The 9846-nt window shown below is 43.4% G+C and overlaps 1 non-coding gene across 1 annotated transcript; it reads left to right on the forward strand.

Moving 5' to 3' along the window:
* Positions 1-9332: 9332 nt before the first annotated feature.
* On the forward strand, positions 9333-9404 carry trnah-gug (transfer RNA histidin (anticodon GUG)). The gene has a single exon. It is a non-coding gene; the product is annotated as a tRNA-His (tRNA).
* The last annotated feature ends 442 nt before the right edge of the window (positions 9405-9846 follow it).

The following is a 9846-nucleotide window of genomic DNA, read 5'->3' on the forward strand; positions in this document are numbered from 1 at the left end:
ATAGTCCAACAGATTTAATTGGAAGCACACTAGCTTTCGGAGCATCACTCCTTCATCAGGTAATAGTCAGGTGACTATCAGGTGTTGTGTAATTTTTAACTTTGAACACCCCAGTCCAACACCGGCATCTCCAAAACAGATCAACCATGAGTTCGTTGAATGGTTGAGCAGACTCCTTGGGCTGAATAGCATACTTCCATTTGGTTTAACATTTCGTCTAACGCCTTATTTTATTCATGAGTTCAGAATTATTAGGGGATGTGATGAAGTGACAGAAAAGGTTTATTAAACAGATCAGACAGATCAGGAACAAGGCTCATAAACTCAGGAAGAAGAAATATGCTGTGACCTGGGGGCAACAACTGACACTGGGCACAGCACAGGTGGCTGTGTACAGAAGCTGCGATTGCTGAAGGAAGTTGCTAGATCTTATACAGTTGGAAAGTCAGTGATCACGCTGGATGATGGATTGTTGTATGATTCATACACAGCAGCAATTTGTGAAAGAAAGAATTTTTTTCCATTGGAGTAATTTTCTGCGGTTCCAATTCCGAGTGACTGTTTGAAATAATGATAGATCTTTGTGAGAAGTGTTAGATTAAAATACTCATGAACAACCCCAATGGATAAACTTGTGCTCCCAGTCTCTTGTTATTTTTTTCTCTTTCTTTCGATGTAAATTCATAGAAAGACAAGATGGAATGTAGGGCGGAAAGAAAAATGCGTTCCTTCTCATTCCACCAATTTCATCTACAATTGAATAGAATGACTGCTCTCACTCTTCATTTCGACTTTAATGTGGTGTCGATTATTTGTGAGTCTCACGTGCAGTGAAGGGCAAGAACAAGATTCTAGATCCAGTGTATACCAGCGTGTGAGGTGCAAAGAAAAACTGCCAGAGCGGTGTGTAAAGTTAACAACCAGAGTGTGACTCGAACCAGTGAATGTGGAGCACAGCGATATAATAACCCACCACCATCATTTCTCGGTCTCCTCAGCACATTTTGTAGAGGGATGACATGTGACCTCATCAGGTGACATGTGGTGAACGTCATGGATGAGAAAGTTCCAGAGCGGAATCGAATCCACACCATTGTGTTTCTGCTTTCACTTGAATTATAATTAGAGGAAATTCCAATAAATAGCCATGCAGGTCAGAATGAATAGCTGTCAGCGATACATTCTGAGTCATAACTGAGTCAGAATGAAACACGACAAAATTTACCGTCATTTTTACACCTACCTTTTACACATAATTTCTTCAGTCACTTTCTCTCTCACGTGAAGAAGCCATGGTGAGGAAAATAAAGGCGACGTTGTCGCTCAATGGCCTTTCTCATATGGCTAAACCTGAATTGGATTAAATCGCAAGACATGCTGATTTGTTCGTTTCATTTTAATTTTGCTGAAACCTCACAATGTTCATTGTAATAATCAGAAGTGAATTAGATATATCTCATTGGAACGATTAATGTTGTATTCAAATTTGCTCTGACTTTATTTCAGCTTACTGCTTAGAAAAACAGAGGGTTAAATTGCAAAATAAAACCCACCAGTTTCGTTGCTCGTTGTTTTGGCCGATTTCACTGAGTATTAAATGGACCAAACATCATGGTGTTTGTTCTCACATCTTCAACGCATGTGATGAAAGCAGGAAGTCGATCTCCAAGCAATTGGTAACTTCCCATTCATTATGTAATATATTCTTCTTCACAATAAATAAAAATCCACTCAGTTCCATTTACAATGCTTTAGGTGGAATATTATGCCAAATCTTTCAAAATGCAGAGTTTTGGACCCGAATCTTATTCAGCTGCACACATTAAAGAAATTTCTTTACATTTAAAGTCAACTAACTTAGACATTGTTTCCCCGCAACTTCCGACCGACTACACGCCACCTCTGCACCTTAACCTAGCCACACGCTGTCTCTCTCCTTGTGAAATATATTCCTTGTATGTCACCAAATGTCCAAATATTTTGAAAAAAACAGATTCTCGGAGTGACAGCGATTCTGTTCTCATCATTGCTTTGTCCTTCAAAGGGTTTATCAAAGTTATTGAATGCCTGACATCTAGATGTTTACTTACTTGAAAGAAAGAATTTTCCACCTATTTACTCTGTCCAAACATTTCATAACCTGAAAACCCCCATTAAGTCTTCCTTGGTTCAGGGATAACTGTTCTCAATTTTCAAAAAAGACAAGTGAATAAAATCTCATCCTCAGTACACCCCCATCAGCATCTTATCTAATGGCTTTACACCTCAGTAAACACCGTCATTAACAATTCATAGAATCACAAAATTCTACAGTGCAGAAAGAGCATTTCAGTCAATTTAGCCAGTGTTGACTCTCTGAAGAGCATCTCAACCAAACCTAGCTCCCCTCCCTATTTCCTTATATTTCACCTGAAGAAGGGGAATCCCTCCCCCTTATGATTTCAAATAAACCTATTGGAGTATAACCTGACGTCCTGTGACTGCTGACCTTATCCCCGCGTTACCCATGGTTAATTCACCTAACTTACTTAATTCACTCCCTGGACACGAGAGGGCAATTTAACTTTGCCAATCAACCTTACCCTCCCTCTGAACAGCAGTGCGAATTACTGAGACAATGTTCCATTATACTGAGCAAATGCTGTATCATTTTTTAATGGTTTTATACCCTGGTAACAGCATCATCAAAACAAATGAACCCAAATTCACTGTATCGAAACGCCACTCTGTCCTTTACAATTTAATTCGTGATGCGGGAAATGTTTCTGCACTCATACTTGAATGCGTTTATGTTGTTTCTTCCTCAGCTTCCTGCTTCTAGTAAACACTTCAATCCGGAACAAGTCTGTCAAATGCTTTTCATTCCAACACAGTCACAAGGTGAAGTTTGCAGAAGTCACGTGTTTGGCCGTTCACTGACACTCTGCCTCCCTGAGAGTTGCAGTCCTTCCCCACCTTTATTCAGGCAGCACTGTCCTTCGTGTGATATGCCTCATCGAGAATGGAAGGACAGGTATCAATACCCGCACTTGGGAATGGAGCGACAGTTTTAAAACGTTTACATTGCCCCCAGCGGAGAAGTGAGCCCTGTGACAGGCGAGGACACTAACCATTATACGACCGAGGACAAGAGTGTCAAAGGAGGCCCTTCAACTAAATGTGGCCACACATGTCAAAAACAACTGCCTAATGAACTGAATCCCATTTCAGAATGGTTACCCCACAGCCTTATATGTCTTGGCATCAAAAGTTCACATCTGAATATTTATTCAGGTTATGAAGCTTTCTGCCGCTCTGAAAAATGCAGACAGTGTTTTCCAAATTCCAACCACCCACTAGCTGATAAAGCTTTTTCGCACATCTTCTCAAACGTTTCTGTCTTTCTCCTTAAGTTTCTGGCCCCTGCTGATCGATCCCTCCATCAATGGGAAACTCGTTTATTCAACCCTGTCCGTGCCCTAATTCAATCATGTCTTGTACACATCTCCTTTGCACTGCAACAAACACTCCGCTCTGTCCTGTCTTTCTTCAGAACTGAAACTCTTCAACCCAAACAGTATCCGGTAAATATCTCCTGCAATTTTCTCAGTGTGGTCACATCCCTGCTATAATGTGACTTGCAAAACTGCACACAACACTCTTGCTTGAGCCTAATGAGCATTTGTTTTAAAATTTCTGGATTTGTATGAGGGCGATTTTAGCTAAGCAGCATTTATTACCCATTCCTAATTGCCCAGGGGACAGTTGAGACTCAACTACATTGCTATGGGTCTGAAGTCACATGCAGCCCAGGCCATGTAAGGATAGCAAATTCCATCCCGCAATGACATCAGTGAAACATTTGTTTTTCAACAATTGTCAATGGATCTATAGTAGTCATTAGATTCTTCCTTGCAGATTATTTTTTAATCCACATTTGACAATTATGGCATGATGGGATTCAAGCCCGAGTACCCAGACTATTACCTCAGTCTCTGGATTATCAGTCCTATGAAATTATCACAAGACCAACGCAGAAAGCCATAAAAGCTGATCTTTAACAATAAAATGTCTTTTCACCAAAACTGCCCTGGTATTTTCCATGAGCCTGACGCTACAATTGTCTCTGGTCAGTAAAAGCTGCTACATGGGGATTGATTTCACAACCCCGGTATCCAAATGGATCGATTTGTTTGAAGGTCCCGATGGTAGTATTGGGGCACGTTCACCCAACAACAGTGACCGCAGCAGCAGCACAGACAGAACAGTATGAATGTGAAAGAGAGTGATAGATTGTGCATTGCCACAGAGAAATGGGAGGAGGGACGGAAAGGAGGTTTAATGATCGTGGGAAGGAGAGAAATCTCCGACAACGGGTATGTTTGAATCCAGATATATGAAACGCAAAGATGTGAGAGAGCGGAATTTGAAGGTAAAACAATTAATTTCTTAGCATGTGTCACAAAAAGGACAATGGAGAGAAAACTTAGTGCCGTGATTTGGTTTCAAATCGAGGTTGCTGTGGTCACAATGCAAAATACCGACAACCACGATCACAGTAACCACAGAACAGGATGCTTGCAAGCAGCAATGAGTATACTAGCAGAGGAAATGTTCGGAAGAACAGCAAATGTACAATATCGGTACCCAGCGAACAGTGACAGACATGTGGGAACTGAGAATGAGCTGAATCTTTCAGTTCGATGTCCTCAGAGGCTGTGGAGATCCCTTGAATGAGAAAGTTGAAAACTGAGATTGATCGATTTCGACTAAACATCAAAGACCCGGGAGACAGGACAGGATATTGTTGAAATGTTTGCTTCAATAGCATTTTAGCTTAACATCGGCACAGCCGCCCAGATCCAACTGGAAATGGGGATGGGAATGAGTGCGCAGAGTTACTCTCTGGCTCCAGTGATGCAATAGGTGAGCGCCTTGTCCTTCTGTGATGGTACAGAGACGCAAGAAATTCCTCGGTTGAGTGTGCTCCTGCTCAAGGGAATGGTTGTCCCCGTTTATACTACCATAGCGATTTCCGGTGCATCTTTCTAAGACAGCTGAGTGGCACAAGTGGAGCGTGATGAGCCCTTAACTTTGCAGTGGTGGGTTTAAAAGATGATTTTGGTATTTGGATCTGTGTTTCCGACACTGGCGGTGGCAGCTACATTTGCTTGCATCTTCTCAGTATCAGTTTCTTCCACACAGTCAAGGCTTCAACCTGGAGAAGGTGGTGTTGGGGTGATATTTTAAACTAGTCATCCTTGGCGACTGGAACACGAATAAAGTGATGTTTACGTTCGACGAATAAAACCTGAAATGCAAGCCTGACCTCAGGAACAGAGGTCATGATTTTAATTTCCTGCAATCTCATTCATTCATGTCCCTTATGCAGGGGATTCAACCATCTTCACCCAGTCCGGCCTACGAGAGACTCCAGGACCAGAAAAAAAAACATGAGCTGACCCTTAATTCAGGAATCCCCATCATGTGGGGAAGCAGGCTTGTCGGCCCTTCCAGTTCACACGGTACATCGGAAGCGCATCCCACCAGACCCCAGGGTATTCCCTGCCCCATAAACCTGCATTTCCCATTGTTTATCCCTGTAACAGGCACATCTTTGGTCAGAGGGAGAAATAAAAACGCAAACACACAGAGAATGTGCAGACTGCCCACAGACAGACACCCGAGGCTGGGATCTCACCCAGGTTGGTGGTGTAGCCAGACAGCAACGAACGAGGGGCGAAAAATAAGTGTTGTCCTGACCAGTGATACTCACACCCTGTGGGTGAATAAGGAAGAATGAAAACACATTAACAACATGGAAAACGGGATTTGTACCTGTGTGGACACAATGTGAAAAGATCGTTCACCCTGTGTAGAAAAAAGGACACTGATACCGCAGAGAAAGCAGGGCAATGTGGGAACTGCTGGAAGGGATTCAATTAACCACAGAAATGGAAACTCATTTAATCAGTAACACTGGGGAGAGGACGTTCACCAGTCCCGTGTGTGGGAAGGGATGATTGATCAAAACAACCTCCGAGACTCCAGCAGGATTATATATCCCATCAGGTGTTCGATTATGCTGTCAGTGCTGCTGTTAATCCCAACCAGATATTTGCTCCATAGCGTCAATCATAGAGTCATACAGCATGAAGGCATACAGGCCCGTCAGTGCAACCAATCCATGCTGAACATACTGCCAAACTAATCTACTCCCATCTGCCTCCTCCTGTACCCGTTGAGTGGTTATAATGCCCTTGTAGTTTTATTACTGTGTTGTTTATCCAAAAAAACAGGTAATATTTTGAGGACAAAGAGTTAAGGTCCTGGCATGACAGATGGTGGAGTTTGAATTCAATAAGCACCTGGAATTGAAGAATCTCGTGATGACCTAAATCAGTTGTATGGAAAATCCCATCTGATTCACTCATGCCAGTTCGGGAAGCAAATTGTCATATTCAGCTGCTCTGTCCCACAGGAGACTCCAGATGGATAATACCGCGGTTGACTCTTAAATGTCCTCTGGGAAATAACTGATGTACTAGGCATGAATACATTTATTTTAAAAATCCCACTTTCCCATTCATATTTGGAATCAATTGTCCATTAAATGTTGCAAACACACCCTCATCCATCACTTCCTCAGCAAGTTAATTGCACATGTAAAACACCTTCCTTAAAAAAAGCCTCACATGACTTTTTTTAAAAAAACTCTGTCTTTTCATCTTAAACATATGCCCTCTCACCTTGAAATCCCCATCCTGAGAAAAGGCAGCTATCGTTAACTCTAACTTGCCTCTCAATAATTCATGAAATTCTGTCAGGTTGTTGTGGTTCTGTTCGCCGAGCTGGAAATTTTTGTTGCAAACGTTTCGTCCCCTGTCTAGGTGACATCCTCAATGCTTGGGAGCCTCCTGTGAAGCGCTTATGTGGTGTTTTCTCCGGCATTTATAGTGGCCTGTCCCTGCCGCTTCCGGTTGTCAGTTTCAGCTGTCCGCTGTAGTGGCCTGTATATTGGGTCCAGGTCGATGTGTTTGTTGATGGAGTTTGTGGATGCTTCTAGGAATTCCCTGGCTGTTCTTTGTTTGGCTTGCCCTATAATGGTAGTGTTGTCCCAGTCGAATTCATGTTGTTTGTCGTCTGCGTGTGTGGCTACTAAGGATAGCTGGTCGTGTCGTTTCGTGGCTCGTTGATGTTCATGGATGCGGATCGTTAGCTGTCTTCCTGTTTGTCATATATAGTGTTTTGTGCAGTCCTTGCATGGGATTTTGTACACTACATTAGTTTTGCTCATGCTGGGTATCAGGTCCTTCGTTCTGGTGAGTTGTTGTCTGAGAGTGGCTGTTGGTTTGTGTGCTGTTATAAGTCCTAGTGGTCGCAGTAGTCTGGCTGTCAGTTCTGAAATGCTCCTGATGTATGGTAGTGTGGCTAGTCCTTTGGCTTGCTGCATGTCCTCGTTCCGTGGCCTTTCTCTTAGGCATCTGTTGATGAAATTGCGCGGGTATCCGTTTTTGGCGAATACCTTGTACATGTGTTCCTCTTCCTCTTTTTGCAGTTCTGGTGTGCTGCAGTGTGCCGGACTGACAACCGGAAGTGGCAGAGAAAGGCGACTATAAATGCCTTAGGAAACACCACAGAAGTGCTTCAAAGGGGGCTCCCAAGCACTGAGGATGTCACCTAGACAGGGGACGAAACGTCTGCAACAAACATTTCCAGCTCGGCGAACAGAACCACAACAACGAGCATCCGAGCTACAAATCTTCTCCCAAATTCTGTCAAATCTTCTCCCCTAACCTAGAGTGAAAACAGTCTCAACTAGGAGACAGTGAGAACTGCAGATGAGAGATCAGAATCCAGAGTGCTGTGCTGGGACGCACAACAGGTCATGCAGCATTTGAGGAGCGGGAGAATCGACATTTCGGGGAAGAGCCTGATGAAGAACACTTGCGCAAAAATATTATTCTCCTGCTCCTGGGATGTTGCCTTACCTGTTGTGGTTTTCCAGCACTCCGATCTCGAAGCTGAAAATAGTCTCAGCCTATCCAGCCTTTCATTACAACTCAAACCTTCCACACACAGCAACATGCGTGCATACTTATTTGAACCTGCTCCAGCTGAATAATATCATTCCTACAACTGGGCGACCGGAATTGGACATAATACTGCAGAAGAGGCCTCATCACTGTCCTGCAAAGCTTCAACATAACGTCCCGACTCCTATACACGAAGGACTGAACAATGAAGGGAAGTATGTTAAATGCCTTTGAACCACCTTATCTGTAGGTGATCAAAACTACAAGGAATTATGCACCTGCACCCCGAGCTTCCGTGTTCTCCAACACTACGCAACTTGTTGTTGTACCAAAATGCAATACCTTCCATTTATCCAGATTGAACTCCATGTTACATTTTTCAGTCCAACGACTCATTGGATTAAGATCCTTTTGAAACTTCGATAATCTTCCTCACTGTCTACAATTCTGGCGTCGCCTGCAAACCGACAAAGCATGCCTGCAGTGAGTTACACTGTTTTCTCATATAGATCAATGATTCATATTTACTTGTAGTGGCCGTGATTCAGCAGTGTGCAGATCATACAACAGTTAGTAATGCAATTAACAATGAGGAAGAAAGCCGGACACTGCAGGGAGATATTAAACAATTGGAAATGAAAATGGTGAAAGCAATTCATTCCAGGCAAGTTGGTGATAGTGAAGCAAGTTCAAACTTCAAACCAGCCGCCCACGCTCCAATTGTGGCACTCGGCTGTCTCAGTAAGCTGCACTGTAGATTGCTATAAACGGGAAAATAATTTCCCTTCTGTCCCGCCTTTGGCCAGGGGAACTCCCAACCTCGGAATTACTTGCGCCTCCAAACCGTCATAGAAATACCGTGCATTCAACGGTTGTGTCACTGGAGTCCTCGAGTATCTGTGCGACCTCATTCCCATCCCGACTTCCAGTTGGATCTTCGCGACTGCGCCACTCAATTCCTCAGATTCTGGGGCTGGGAATTGGGACTATGTGCCTTGTGTGTGTGTGTCGGGGGGAACCTGGTAAAGTAGCCGATGTTAAACTGCATTACTATTGAAGCATACATTTCAACAACACCTGCACTGTCCCCGGAGTTTTTGATGTTTTCGAGAAATCTATTTATCTCAGCCTAAAGCATATAAATAGTGGAATCACCACAGCCACTGGGGGAACCGATATTAAACGGTCAGCCCATTCTGAGTTCCCACATTTCTGCCACTGTTCGCTCATCACTGATATTGTTCATTTGTTGCGCTGCCTAACATTTCCTATGACACTGTACTTATTGTGCGCTGTTCGCGTGAGCGTCTGTGGGACGCCGTGATCGTATAGTGGTTAGTACTCTGCGTTGTGGCCGCAGCAACCTCGGTTCGAATCCGAGTCACGGCAGTAATCGCTCTAAGTTTCTTAGTTTTTGTGAAACACAAAGGAATCAGTTGCTTAAACATGGCAATTTCCTCCAAGGTGATGATCTTTTCCCTTCAAATTCTGCTTGCTTACATCTCTGTGTTTCATATGTCAGAATTCAAATCCACCCGTTCTCAGAGATTTCTCTCCCTCCTTCGATCACTAACCGAACTTTCCGTCCCACACCCCCATTTCATTAATTTAGAGATGCCAGTGTTCGACTATGGTGTACAAAGTTAAAAATCACACAACATCAGGTTAGAGTCTAACAGGTTTAACTGGGCACTAGTTTTGGGAGCGCTGTTCTTTCATCATGTGGTTGTGGAGTCATTTCCTATTTCATTAAGGGACTGCAGAATCTTACACTGACTCTCACATTGATACTCTTCACTCTGTGCTGCTGCGGTCACTGTTGCTGGGTGAA

This window comes from Chiloscyllium plagiosum, unplaced genomic scaffold (genome assembly GCF_037043375.1).
Source record: "Chiloscyllium plagiosum isolate Xiang-an unplaced genomic scaffold, Cpla_swu_hap1 HiC_scaffold_39, whole genome shotgun sequence".
In the NCBI taxonomy this organism is placed as follows: domain Eukaryota; kingdom Metazoa; phylum Chordata; class Chondrichthyes; order Orectolobiformes; family Hemiscylliidae; genus Chiloscyllium; species Chiloscyllium plagiosum.